This window comes from Protopterus annectens, chromosome 6.part0 (assembly GCF_019279795.1).
Source record: "Protopterus annectens isolate FY-2018-M chromosome 6.part0, PAN1.0, whole genome shotgun sequence".
In the NCBI taxonomy this organism is placed as follows: Eukaryota; Metazoa; Chordata; order Ceratodontiformes; family Protopteridae; genus Protopterus; species Protopterus annectens.
The window spans coordinates 1,865,291,906-1,865,307,556 of record NC_056737.1 but is presented as its reverse complement, the minus strand read 5'-3'; positions in this window follow the sequence as shown (position 1 = coordinate 1,865,307,556).

Sequence of the window (15,651 nt, the reverse complement as noted above, 5' to 3'; positions counted from 1 at the left end):
TATAACAGCCTGGCAAGGACAATGGTGTCACGCAGCCTACTCATGCATCCCTCATCTATGACATGGTCTGATACCCTTGATAAGTGTCATCAGAGTTTCTGTAGCTAACACATCTACAAGCTGTGGTGATGGAGATGACCCATCTACAAATTTCTTGTGTCCATTACAGACATTTGTACTACACCAGTTATGATTGTCTTGTTCTGCATCCCATTGTGTAATTTGCACATGATGTGCATTACAGCACATGTGTGCTTTACATGCATGGGAGTCTGTAACATATAGGGTTTAGTGTCTGCATTACATTCCTTTCTCTCCAGCTTCTACTATTTATACCACAGTGATGGTCTAGGTGTGTAGAACAGGTACTATGTGTGTAAGTTCTGTCTTGGATAAGCAGGAGGTACACAGTGGGATCTGACACCTCCCTGTATGGCAGCGATACATGTCGCCTCTGATGCATGTAGGAGACAGACTAGACATGTATGCTCTTGACATGGACTGCATAGGACATTTTATCTGCAATGTGTATTGGTTTATCATGGAACCTGTGTGGCTGCTACAGTTGTAAGATATGCCTGTGTAGTGACATAGCAAAGGTGCCATTGCACCAAATGATAGGTGTGATGAGTGCCAAAGTCAGTATAACAATGACAGTCTGGGTTTTACATGCCATACCTCTCTGTTTAGGTTGCACAAAATGTAATGGATCCCCACATCTTACCGACCAGTGAAAGTCATAGTCTACATTAATCTTTATGTCCATAAGTCCACGAGTATTGTTTCAACTGTATGTGGTGTGTGGACACTACTGTATTTCCTAGGGCTGGATGACTTCCAGATGGATAGTATTGTGCAGTCCTTGGCATTTACTATTTGTCAGTGACTCTGACAAGAGAATGTGTGTCTCAGGCCATCCTGGATAACTGTTGGTTCTGTGTGGGTTTCAGTGACAGCTCCTAATATGCAATCACATGCTAATGTAGTCAATCAAAGGTCAATGACAGGGGCTGTAACTGCAGAGAAGGGAATGGCTACAAGGGATAATCTATTAATAATGTCTGAGGGAAGCCCACTGGTGACTGGCGTCAGTGTAGCATATGTCTACCCAGTGCTATCTTCCCAGATTATGATTATCAGACACTTGACTGTCCACCAGCTGATATACAACTCTGTAAATAACCTACACAGTTTCCAGCAAAGTCTGCTGGCCTAATTTATTTATTTATTTATTTTATTTATTTCAGTTTGATGACCAGGGAAGTCCACTGGGTAAAGAAGACCCCATTTTCAGTGAAGGCCCGGGGTGAAAATCTCCAAAGACAATTACAAACATACAACAAGCATTATAGTCATCTATATCAGGCTGAAAATACAATCAAATACATCTGAGGTAAAATACAAGTATGTAAAAAAACACAAAATAATAAGTCATTGTTAGAATTTTGTCTATACAAAGTTAGATACATTTTCTGAAATACGAAATGCTAACAAAGTAAACCAAAGGTGCAGCAGAAGATTGTCCATTAGTGGTTTAAAAGAGTGTAGTAATTAAACAAACTAATGGCCTGAGAAGTAGAAGTAGCTAGGGAAGTAGCTGCAAGTAGTTAGAGGGGGCAATTATGTTGGAGAGTGGCATGGAGATGTCCATTTTGAAGATAGGTAGGAGTGCAAAAGAGATGTGAAGTTATTGTGGTTTGGAGTATTTGCAAAGGGAGGGAGGGAGGGAGGGAGAGAGTTCCATATTTTAGCTATGGAGTACAAAAGCAGGATGTGGCCATGGGGTCGTGAGGGTCTGTAGATTTGTAGGAGCTTTTAATTTTCTGATCTGAGTGAGCAGTTAGGAATATAGGATGGTAAGGTGGTAGTGAGAGAAAGGCAGCTGGAAGGCATGAAGACGAGCTTATGGGCAGTGGTGAATTTTAGGAAGTACAGGTAATCAGGTATCTCAAGCCATTGCAGTGTATGGAGAGAGTGGCAATGGTTGAATTAATTTTTAGAACTGGTGGTGAATTTGCTTATTTTATTGTATCAGGTTTCTAGTTTGGATTGTAGGCTGAGTTGGAGATTGTTTAGCAGAGGAGCACCATACATGAGAGAGGGGAGAAGGTAGGAGGAGGCTAGGATCTTTCTAGTGGATGGAGTAAGGTAACAGTTGTGTCTGTACAGTAGTCCTAGTTTTTGGTGTTTTTTTATGATAGTTTTGATATAGGTGTCGAATTTTAGATGTTCGGCAATGATGACACTGAGCAGTTTAGTATGTGCTACAGTTTCAATGGGAATTTTATTCTGCTGACTGAGTATAGTGAAGGAGCCTTTGTTGATATTGGTGTTTCTAGAAAGAAAAAAGATCATCAGTTTAGTTTTATTTGTGTTTACGACCAGGTAATTGGTTTTGTATCCAGGTTTCTGTTTTAGAGAAAGCTAATTGGGTTTTTAGAAGTAGGTCGAGGGGTGTCTGCTGAAAAGATGATTGTTGAATCATCTGCATACTGGATTAGAGAGGAATCAGGGATGGTATGGTGATAATTATTGATAAATATATTGAAGGGTAGAGGGCCTAGCACATAACCTTGGGGCACACCGGTGGGGATGTGTAGGAAGAGAGAGGTTAACAATTTTTATTTTATGGCTTGCTGTCATTCAGAAAGGTAGCTAGAGAACCAGGCTATGATGGAAGGGGAAAGACTGAGAGAGGAGAGTTGAGATAGCAGTATGGGGTGGGAGACAGTGTCAAAGGCTTTGTATAGGTCTAGGAACAGGGGTGGAAACAACTTTGCTAGAGTCATGAGCTTGGTTAATGGTCTCAAGAAAGGAAAGGAGGGCAGTCATGGTAGTGTGGGCAGTTTGGAAGCCATGTTGAGTGGAGATGAGGTTATTAATTGTTAGGTATGGCATCAGTTGTGAATGTATACATTTTTACAGGATTTTGAGTGAGGAAAGGATGGCAATAGGCCTGAAAGTAGTGGTGTCAGTGTTTTACCTCCATTATGGAGTGGGATGATGTATGCATGTCGCCAGATACAAGGGACATAGGATTCTTGGATGGATCTGTTTATTAAGATGGAAATTGGAAAGGCAATACTATCAGCAGATATTTTGAGGAAGGATGATGGTAAATTATCAGGTGCATTGTGGCAAGGTTTAAATTGGAGGAGTATTTTTTTTTTTATTGTGCTTTTCGGGATGGGTTTTAGATTGAAGGAGGAGGAAAGGGTAATGTGATCAGAGGGATGGGGGCAGGGGGGTTGAGATTGGGGGATAATTTGGCTATACAATCCACAGTGAAGGAGTTGAATAGAGTAGCTGTTTCAAGATCAGTGAGAATGGGGTTGGGACAGGGGTTATCTTTATTTCCTGGGTGGAGGAGAGAGGAGATGGTGTTCCAGAATTTTCTAGGGATGGTTGAGTGTTCAGATTGAAGCTTGGAGTAGTATGCTTTGCAGTCTCTAGTTATTAGTTTTTTTATGGAGTTGTGGAGTAGTTTGAATTCTAGTAGGGTGTTAGGTTGTTTGTTGCTTTGGTATTGCTTACACTTTTTGTCTCTTAGGCACATAGTTAATTTAGTTTCTTTTCATAGCCAGGGAGAGGTTTTAGCCTTGATACATTTGGTTCTTAGAGGAGCATGGTTGTTGCATTGGTTTAAGAAGGTTTCTTTGAAGTAGGTGATGGCGTTGTCAAGGGGCAGAGTTCTTAAGGGAGTCCAGTCAATAAGGTTTAGATAGTTGGAAAATATTTGAGGATTGAAATTGGAGAGGTTATGAGTTTGAATGTAGTGATGTTGCTTTTGCAGAGGAGAGAGGTGACGGTCAGTGAAGGCTGGCAAATGGTCGCTGAGAGGGTCTGGAAGAATTCCTGCATTTGAGATAAGGTTAGGATGGGATACTAAGATCTAGTCAATGATGGTGCCAGAGGCTCCATCTTTGTTTGGCCTGGTAGGAGAGTTTATTAGTTGGGTGAAGTTGAAGAGATTGACTGTTTGAGAAGGGACTTGAGAGTTTATAGTGGCCCAGTTAATGTTCATGTCTTTAATGTTGGAGGAAAACCAGGAGAGGATGTCTTCTAGTATTGGGATATTATTGCCTGGGGGCATATAGAGGGCAGCTATGTGTATGGATTTATGATTATTGATTTTTAGAAGAGCTATAGTTATTTCAGTGTTGGCAAAGTTTGGGATGTGATTGGTGTATGGGGTAACAATATGGGAGGAGGAGTAGATTATGGCTATACCTCCACCTTTCTTGGTAAGTCTGTCATTGTGAATCATTTTGTAGCCAGGTGGTAGAATTTCATTGTCTTTTATGAAGGGTTTAAGCCAGGTCTTTGAGACAGCTACTATGTCAGGGTGGTTGTGGGAAAGCCAGGCATGGAGATTAGGGATTTTATTTCAAAGGCTTTGGGCATTGAATGTAGTGAGGCAAATAGATTTGGGAGTTTGAGGGTGTGTGGGAGGGGAAATAGTGGTTTGTGTGTTGGTGATGGACCCAGGGTTGGGATGGATGTCACTGGAGAGTGAGAGGGAAATTTGGTGAAGAATGAGTGTAAGATAGTCTAATATGGATGGATTGTTTAAGTAGTGGTAGGTAGTGGATTTGTTGGTATGAGGTTGGAGGGGTGTGTTCTAAGAGGGTGGGATAGATAGAACTTTGTGTTTGAATAATAGGGTTGGGTTAGAAAAGTAGAGTTCATGAGTTATAGAGGAAAAGGGTGGTATGGGAGTTTTTTGGAAATTGATTGTGCAATGTGATGGTGAGGTATGGGAGGGGTTAGGGAGTTGTGTAAGATAAGTAAGATAACCGAGGGAGGTTTGCAGGGCTGAGAGGATTGTTAGACTTAGTAGCTATGGTTTGGTAAAGGGCATTGTTTAGATTGAGTAGGCTTCATATACCCTCTACCAGGTAGATGCCTTGATTAGCGACCTGAGCAGTCATTTGGGTTTTGCATGTAGTATGCCTTCTGTATCAGGGTTGGTGGTATGTCACTAGAGCACTAACCACATGGTGGTTTGGAGCAAAGCTGCAGCCTCACAATATAATGTGCAATGTCCAGTGACATAGACATCCAGGCTTGCTGAAACAAGCAGCACAGCAGTGGTTATTCATCTTAGGTGACAGTTTCACAGCACTTCATGCGTCCTGCCTTTCAACAGATTAATGGTGGATATCTGCATGACATGGCTGTAAGACCTACTGCAGAGGACTAGACACCATTAGCTAACATGTGTCCACATGCCACATATCATAGGTATGTCATATTGTGCAGTTATGTACCTGGAACATGTCTGAGTTCCCACAGCATGTCACACAACAACCAGTTTCCTGTGTGGTTGCTTGACAGGCACTGAACACTTACAAGGCCAACTTAATGTCACCAAAGTTGAACAAGTCCTTTATGCATGCGCAGATATCCACATCTTCACTACAAGGAGTACCTATCAACACTGTGTTTCAGGCTGTCAACCCCAAGGGTGCAGCAGCATGACCCTAACTTTGCGGGACTTGCACAGTGTCACATTTGTAGGTATGGTATTGGGACCATGCCTAATCACAGGATCATGGTCAATACAAGGTCCACATGGCTGGCAAAAAAATTGTATAGCACGCTGTCAGGTGTTGTGTTACCTTTGGGGACCTATATAAAGGTGATATGTTACATTTCATCATATGTCATGACACTGCCTAATGATTGCATGCTGTGACATACACACAAGCATGATTGTATTGCTAATGGCATTATCAATGACTGCTAATGACATGTGGAAAGTGTACCCACCCCTGTACTCCCATGCAACATAAACACAACATGTGACAGATGTGACTGAACCCCAAACCTTGATTCCATGGTGTCTCGCACAGCAGTCAGTACATATGGCAATGAGCATTTTGCCAACATGCACAGCTTACCTCGTACACCACCCACACCCACATCACACACATCTGCATGTGTGCAGCTCCTCACCAGACACATTCCCAAACAGCAGACATCTCATAAAATCCTATATCTGGAGAGCACATTACACATAATAGTGCATGCACCATTGTCTCACTAGTCACACACCTGAGGCACAACACAAAAGCAGACCAATTACTCATAGGTAAGTACATCTTGAGAAACATTGATGTCTGTGTCACCAGATTACATATGGGAAGCATTACAGGTAGCTGTGTGTGGGTTGACATAATGTGCCATACAACACATTGCCACAACTCAAGGAATATCTGGTGACATAATGATGACATCATATTTCCTGCAGGTGTGTATGACCAGGGGCATACATCACTGGACTGTATGCAGAAACATGACTGAACTTACACACTCTGTCTATCATGGGTATGCCCATATCTTTCACTGCATTTGACCATCAACTAGGATATGGCTCAATACACACAGAACATGAGGGAATTTGATGATTGCTTTAGTGTGTGGTGTCATTGTAAGGGGATCCACTACATGCCTGCCTGGGATGACTTGCTCAATAGACATCAATGCTTTGCCAGAGATTGTCTTCATCTCTCACCCCTGGGATTTTGAATACTGGCCAAGGCTGCTGGTACCCCCACAGTGCATCTTATAGGCATTATCTGGAGAGAAAACTTCCAGTGAGAATGCCATCTTCATACAACATCATGGTTATTATGCTGCATGCTGAGAATGACAACATTAAGCATCACTCTGTGGAAGATGTCCCCACCCTGGAATATGCAGACATTTGTGCAGTCAAAGACACCTGGTCCACGGCTGTGGACAGCACCACATCCATACCAGACTACATGTCCTTCCATATGTTCAGACCTCAAACTGACAGTGTACAAGGTAATGCAGGTAGTGTATCCATATTCATTAAGGATAGATACACATCCATATTTAGTGAAACACTTTGCTTCCCTGGAGACACTGTAGGTAATATTCACTGCTCGAAGGGCACCTAATAAAACCATTTCCAGCTACAGGAGCAGCGCCATGAATCTAGATACCTGTTGTGCTTATTTGAATGTATGCATGTCTATCAAGATATATTATTACACCATGGTTTGTGGTGACATTAAGTAACCACCAACTGTGTTGGCTAGTTGTGCTGAAGCTCACTTGCCCACAGGTTAGTCCACATCCTTAGCAACAATGCCCTGGACCAGTGGCATGACATCCCCACAAGGGGAGACAAAGTAGTACTTAATGTGTATCCCAATATTGGTGACCACTGCAGCCCACCACTGTAACCTTCTCCCTGATAAGACCTGAACATAGTTCATTCTCATTAAAACTGTCAGACCTAATCCCCCTTGAGAAAATACAAAAATATACCTCAAAAAAGAAATGTATTACCACCTATGGGATGGAACAGGCAAGAATGCAGAGCTCTACACTCATGCATTATATAAGCAGCAGTACAACTGCACAAACTTAGCTGTACCTGACAGGAGGAACCTAACTTCCTCATGGCACAGCGAACCTGCATGGTGGACAACTGTCATTAGCAGGCTGTACAATAACAAGTGGACATTGCTCTGAGACAGTTGATGTGAAGGTGCCTCCTAAAATGGAGGCACAATCTCCTCAGCTAAAGCAAGCACATAGTGTTTGTGTGACATCATGTAGAAAAAGTATATGACAAAATCAGCCTCCCCCATCAAGCACAGCTACAATGCACAGTGTAGTTACATGTGTATCCTCAGAGGACAGGCCTAAATTGTCGGTGAACTCATACATAATGATACCACATATAATTGGTCTGTGGTCATAGCTAGCCTGTTGTCCCACAGGTTCTGCTTCAGCCTCACTCCCCTGTCCCAACCACATGTGGCACATGACATCATACACCATATGACATTCCTACAACCTGTCTCATAATTTCCATATCTACAGAGCAGGTCATGACTGTCCTCTCTGTGGGAATATACAGCATGTGTTGGACATGCTAACATCCCAGGCTGCATCCTACATGGGTTCCACCAAGGATTACTGACACCGTTGGGAACTGCTTGCAATCATACTGTAACTACTGGCTGATTCCCAGCTGACTGGACAATGGCAACTGTTATCTCATTGCACAGAGGTGTTGCATCCAGCGACCACTGGAACTATAGACCTATTTGCCTGAGTAGCCATCTCTGTACACCATTGGGGCAGATAATCATGGAGCTTATCAGCAAACATATATGTGATGTACAAACAGTTGACTGTACACAGTTTGGATGTCTGACAGGGAGTTCATGGCTGTTAAATGTGGTGGACATGTCTGAGGTAGTGACCAAGGACCTGGGTGAGGAGACATCAGGGCATACACCCTCCGAATGTAGCCAAGCCATGAGGCTCTATCCCCTACTTAGGCATCATTGACAAAAGCACCAACTTAGGCATCGACTGTAATATCATTAAAGGGGTCACTAAGTGGCTCACTGATAACACGCATACTCAATTTATTTATTTATTGTCATTTGTTAAACGGGTTGGTCCAACTGAGCCAGTGGGCCATTTTCAGTGGAGACCTGAGGAGAAAAGCTCCAAATACAATTATAGATTTTTAAAAAAACACTAAAATTACAATAGTTCTATTAACAAGAACTTATACGTAAGATGAAATCCTCTATATTATACAGTTGTGAACTTGTTTCAGGAATAGAAATACAATAACAGCAGGATAAACCATATACAAAAATTCTTACAAGAACAAAATATAGGTATACTGTATTTGTATCATTAGAAGAAGAGAAATAGATTAGAGTAAGAAAATAAAAATAGAAAAAATGCTATTTAGATATCAGGTTGGAGCTTGACAAGGACAGGACCAGGTCTTTTGTAGGTAGTATTTAAGTTCTAGTTTGAATTTGAACTTGTAGGAGATACTTCTTATATTAAGAGGTAGGGAGTTCCAGGTGTGCGCTAGTGAGCATTTATATGGGGACTTTCCAATATTTTTTGATAATGTGTAGATGTCCAGAAGATGTTTGTCAGATGTACTAAGTTGATGTTGGGGATTATATTGAGATACGGTATCCGAGATGGAGGGGCAAGAAGTGGGGTTATACATATCTGAGTGCGTAATATATAGTTGTAGAAGAAGAAGTTGTTTAGGGAATTCAGGCCATTGCAATGACTTAAAGGCAAGGCAGTGGTGGGATTTATAAGGAAGGTTGGAGGCAAATCTAGGTATTTTATTGTATGTTTTCTCCAGTTTGGAAAGAAGTGATGACTGAATGTTAGTAAGGACTGGAGCTGCATACAGAAAGGGTAAGAGGAGAGACTAAGCTAGGGAGGGTTTGGTGGTAAGTGAAAGGAATCTATGGTTATGCTACAGGCGACCAAGTTTCTGTTGGGTCTTTTTTATGCATTGATGGATATGTATATCGAATTTTAGCTCATCATCGATAGTGACACCAAGCAACTTGGTGTGAGGTTCAGGTCTGATGATGGCATTGTTAAGGGAGGTGATCGAGAAAAAGGGTTTATGTTTTGCCAGTGTTTCAGGAAGAAAAAGTAGAAGTTTAGTTTTTTAGGATTTAATGTAAACTTATTATCAGTGAGCCAGGTTTTGATGGAAGAGAAAGTGTCTTGGGTAAGAGCAAGGAGTTCAGGAATGCTGTGGGTGGTAGTGATAAGGGTGGAGTCATTGGCATATTGCAATAGTGTAGAGAGGTTAGTAGCAGAGTGTAACCTGTTAGTGAAAATATTAAACAAGTGGGAGCGGAAAATAGAACCTTGGGGAACAGCAGTGTTGATAGGAAGAAATGGGGAGGAGACACATTGCCAGTGTATGGATTGTTGTCTGTTAGATAAGTAGCAAGAGAACCAGTTTAGAGAGGGGATAGAGAGATGAAGATAAAGTTTAGCTATCGGTTTAGAGTGAGAGACAGTATTGAATGTCTTGCAGAGATCAAGGAATAAACAGGAAAGAAGTAGGTTGTTATCACGGGCTTCTGCTACTGTTTGTGTGAATGAGAGTAGTGCTGTGGATGTGCTGTAGTGGGGTCTAAAACCATGATGGGTCAGAGTTAGCAGGTTATCATCAATCAGGTGTTTAGGTAGCTGAGTGTGAACACTTTTTCCTAGAATTTTGGAAAGGGGGATAGGATAGTAATAAGCCACTAGATTGAAGGGTCATTGGAAGTTCCTCCTTTGTGGAGAGGGATTGTGTAAAAAGATTTCCATATTTCAGGGACAAGAGCTTCAGTAATAGATCAATTTGTAAGAATAGAGACAGGGTAAACAATAGATTTAGCATAAATTTTAAGGAAGTGGGAAGGTAATTTGTCAATAGAGGGAAAGCAGGGCTTGAGTTTATTCAGTTGTGATTTGATGAAGGCAGTGGGAACTGGTTGAAAGGAGAATGTAGTGCAGGATGTAAGATTGGGAAGTAAAGGCAGAGTAGAGGCAGTGGAACTATTTTGAGTAAGTCTTTTAATTGGCTCTATAAAGTGATTGTTTAAAAGAGTAGCAGTCTCTGTGGCAGTATTGAGAGGGAAGGGGTTGGGGGTAGGGGGGTTGCCTAGGTAGAGGATTTTATTTATGGTGGACCAAAATTTTGAGTGTGGGTTTATGTGGGCTACAGCGGTTGTTGGCAAAGAAAGCTTTTTTGTCTTTGATGGCTAGTTTTTACACGTTTCTAGGTTCTTTGTAATGGCATAAGAGAGGGGTTTTATTTTTGACCCACGTTTTCCAGGCAGCATCTCCATGATGCATAATTGAGCATGTTTGCTTAGTGAGCTAGAAGTTACATTTTGATTTTACCCTGATTTTTCTGGAAGGTGCCATGGAGTCCAGTGCATAGAAAAATAGCTTATTGAAAGAAGTTACAGCATCATTAAGGGGGAGGATATATAGGAAGGTCCAATTAATGTCAGACAATGTAGAGTTGAACTTGTCTGGGTCAAAATGAGTTAGATTGCAACATTCTCTGTAAAGGTGTTCTTTGGGGAATGTTGGGAGTATTTATGGATGTAGGTAGGGGAATGGTTACTTAGAGAGTTAGGAAAAATGCCGGGGTTATGATAAAGGCTAGGATCAGAAGTAAGGATCCAGTGTAGTATAGATCCAGAAGAAGAGATTTTGTTAGTCCTGGTAGGGGAAGATATGAGTTGGTGAAAGTTGTACAGGTTGAGACTACGAGTATGAGATGAGGAAGAGAGTAAGGCCCAATCTATGATGACATCACCAAGTATAATGGATTTGTAAGGAGCAAATTGAGTGAGCTAGGAGAGAAAGTTTTCAGGAATAGGGATATTGTCACCTGAGGGGATATAGATGGAGGCTATGGCAAACCTTTTATGAGGGTTGAGATGACAGTTTACAATTAGGATTTTTACAGGATTAAAGATGGGAATGGAAGTTGAGAGTGGAAAGAGACTAAGTTTGTCAGAGTAGAGGATGGCAACACCCCCACCTCTCTTATTTGCTCTAACTGCATGAAAGATGTTGTAACCTGGGGGTAGGATTTCTGAGTTAGAGATTGAAGAATTATATGATGCCTTCTGTTGGCTTCTTGCTGTTAGTTGCATTTACATGCTTACATACCACAGTTCATTTAACTATTTATTGTAATCAACTAGACTTATTACTATATTGTACTGAGTACAATACATACACAAAGATAACTGTTTCAGTTAATACGCTTTACTTTCACATTTTTCTTTTCAGATCTACAAGCATGTAACACAGATGCTGTCAGCTGTCTATGGCAAATACCCAAAGCTTGTTTATGCACAGTGACATTTATACCAGAAGGTCTGGTATTTTTCTCAAAGTCTGATGTAAAACAGTTCTTTCTTTATATAACAGTTTTTCTTTGTTCTTCTAATTTATGATTTGTCCTTGATTTAAGCTCGGTGGTCCAAGGAAACTCAGTTATCTGAAACATAGTGTTCCAGCACTATCTGATGTTCCAAATTTATCTTGCTTGATGTTACATCTCTTTACTTTGTTGATGTCCTTCCAGCTGCCATCTGCACAGTTATTTTTACAGACTTTGTTTCTCAATAACGTACTCCTTTACATGGATGCCAAAAAAATCTAACTAAGCTATATATGCTTGCCAGCACACTTACTACTTCTACATTAACCCTTTATATTTCATATTATTCTTGCAGCTTTTATTCAAGCTAATAATCATGCTAGCAGTAGTTTGAAAAGACAGTATATACTATATACAACAGAGTATTCTTTCAGTTCCCCATTTTTTAAATTTGTTTGAGGAACGGACTAAACTTCAGTTAAAGAAAAGACTGTATTTGTTTCGTAATCATCATCATTTACAGCATTCATAACTTTGCTCATATTTGCAATCATAACTTGTTGAGTTATTGCAACTCTCCATAACCTGCAGCATATTAAACAGTTCCAAGCTGTCATTATTATTATGACTCCTAAAAATATTAACACAGAATGTATTAACCAATTTAGCAATTTGGTCCCAAATGATGAACATCCTCTAAATATGTCCCACCAATTATGGGCAGTGTCAGCTTCTGTTGTCTTTTACTATTAACACTGGGTTATTTGAAACCACACATAGAAACTGTGGTGCCACTTTAACAAACATTTTGAAATCTGAAGGCAATATTGTCCATTTATACTAAATTGTAATCTGTCGATTAAAGATACTTGTAATGACTTACTAAATAGTAGGGTTTCATTATGCTTGTAAATGTACAATCTGTGAGATATCTTGTCCTACTAGTTTTTATACCAAGCTCTTTTAAATCTGCATTTGGTATTTTTTGGTATTGCTGTCCTATCATAGTACAAGTGGATGATATTTTTACCATTTGATCTGTATGAAGTATTGGCCTGTTACTCAAAATGGTAAGTATTTTAACTCATGGTCCTTTTTTGTATTATTGGTAGAAATTATACTTTTTTTCCCCTGTTGAGTTTATTCTTATTTTTGTGTTATTGTCTACATGCTGTTACATTTTTGCATGATGCCTTCCCTTGTCAGAACTGCTACATTTTCAGGGGGTAATGTACAGCATCTTATAAAGATAGAGCTGTTTATTGAAATGTTTATGTCCGTCTTTGATTGTTTCTCTACTTTTATGTATGCCTGACTCTGTTTAGCTAACCATGCTGTTATGTTTGTGTTAAATGTTATCCTTTTAAATGTACATGCTGTATGCTTCTCACAACTGAAATTGTCTTGTGTTCAGATTTGTGTAGCATTTTCTTAACTAAGTTTTATTTGTGAAATATTGTAATTCCGTCTGTTTTGTTGTTCAGAATGATGCAAATGAAATGCAGATGTCTGCGTTGAATGGTGTGTGCCTTGTCTCACAGCTGCATTTTTATCTATAGTCCTTGAAGCATGTTCCAGACACTAAACATTCAGCTTGTCTCAAGCTGTACCAGAATATATGTATGCTAGCAAACAGAAATACATGTATTTAACTAACTATATTATTTTTACATATATTATAGCAACAGATGTGTATATGCATCTTACTAGCAAATAGATGTGCACATGCATTTATACATTTTTAAACATATCTATCATTGTATGTATTCCCTCTGTTTTATTTTAAATACAAAACTGTCTATAGTCAAGTTATATTGCTGTTAACTAGAAACACGTTGCGAAACAAAGCCTTTAGTTTTCTTTTAATACAGCAAGTTAACACAGTTAAATATCGTCAACACAATGATGACAACCATTACTATTAGAAATGGATGAATCTGAAGATGACTCTATACAATGATGTTCTATACAGAAATTTATTGACAATGCTTGAGAATTTTATTGCAAAGGCATTGCAGTCTTGTTTTTTGAAAAAACAAAACATGTCACAAATGTCAAGCTTTGACTTGTTACTATACATATAACACTTGAATGCAAAATTGTCTATTTACATAGATAAACCATTTACTATATACTGTACAGAATACATTTGGTTGTACAGATTGTTTTTGCATTTGTGTATACATGGCTGTAATATACACTGAGTCCAATTTTTAAACCTAACATTAAACTGAAGCCTGCTAATTACATACCTTTTTCAGTACTGTTTATACAGTTAGTTTAAAATTGAAAGCATGCCCTTCCCCCTGTAGTATACATAATTTTATTGCAGTATTGTTTGTTTATGCTGTGAGAATTGAATGTATGCTTGCCCTTTGGCTGTTACCTAGACTGTGACACTTTGGTCTTACACATTTGCTTATTTTTTTGGCTATTTTTTAAAACAGAAAATATTTTTATAAAACTTTTGCTGTTGCCTATACTGTCAAAGTTGTAATAGGAATTGTTTTTACCCATTTTGAAAAGACGTTTATTGTTACTACTAGCTATTTGTACCCTCCCTTTTTGTAAAGGGACCTGCATAACTTATTTTAACTGCATACTATAGGCCATGTACTGACAGTACTCATAGTATTTACTTGCAAACAGATTATTAATGCCATGCATGCACAATTGTGACATTTTATTACAATTACTAAACAGGATTAGACTTTTGTGCTTTTTGCTTAATGCTGTACATGAATACTTAACAATAATGTTTTACAAAAATGTAAGCCATTTGGCCTGGCAACCAGTCTTGTTTTCTTGACCTTAGAAATTTTAGTACCAGTAACATTTTATCTTATACAACATTCCTTGCAACTACCCATTCCAGCCTGGAAGGATTTTCGCTCACATACTTTTTTTTTTTCTTTCTGTGCATTCCAGATGCTTAACCCATAACTCCTTTAGGACTTACTCATACCTTCAGTCATTCGTTAATGTACTTGCAACTTGATATTAGAATGTAGTTGTAAAACTCTTAAACATTAGTAACTTGCCTATTTATGCATAATATTGCTTTTGAATACAGTTTTTGATGAAGTCTGTGCTATTTTTATGCTATCATACATTAGAAAATATTGTATGAAACAAAAGAAATATTGACTTAACTAACACATGCTTAAAACAAATATATTTATATGATTTACAATTGCTGTTGTCTACGTGTTGCTGCACTTGAGGTGAAAAGAAAATGCATGCATATCAGTCTTGTGACATCATGTGTTTACTGCATTTAACTACTCTCATTTAATTTCTATTCCCTAGAACTGTTTTGTTATTTGAAATGGTTTTAAAATCACTTTTTAAGTGCCTTGCTTTAACTTAATAAATGTTTGTGCTGTGTACGCTTAACCATTTTTAAATGTAGAATAGTACATCGTAAATTATTTGCTATCGGTGTAGTTAACTGCTGTTACTTTAACTCTTTACTAACCAGATTATATTTGTCAGTATTCTGTTTTGCTGACTTTAAATCTCTTATGCACTTTTGAAAAAGTGTTTGCTTATGTTTTCTGAACTGTTTGAACTTACTCAGTGTCTTAGAAGTTTATTAAATCTTTTTGTCAGTTTACCATGAACCTCATCTCTGTTCTTATCTGTTTTGTAATGTGCAGTGGTTTTATACCACTTTTGTCTAGCAAGATGTACAGAAGATTTTGTAAATTACTGGCTTGACTGATATTGTAACTGTGAAATTAACATTTTACATGTGGTGACAGGACATAATGCATTTGGTTGTTTACCATTACCTTTATGACATTGCACACAGCAGTTTCATATGATTTGCACAATAAAGCATTGACATTAACTTTACCTAGTAAAGTACTACATGTGCTACAGTTATGTTTATACCAATCTTTAAACCCTGACCATACATGTGC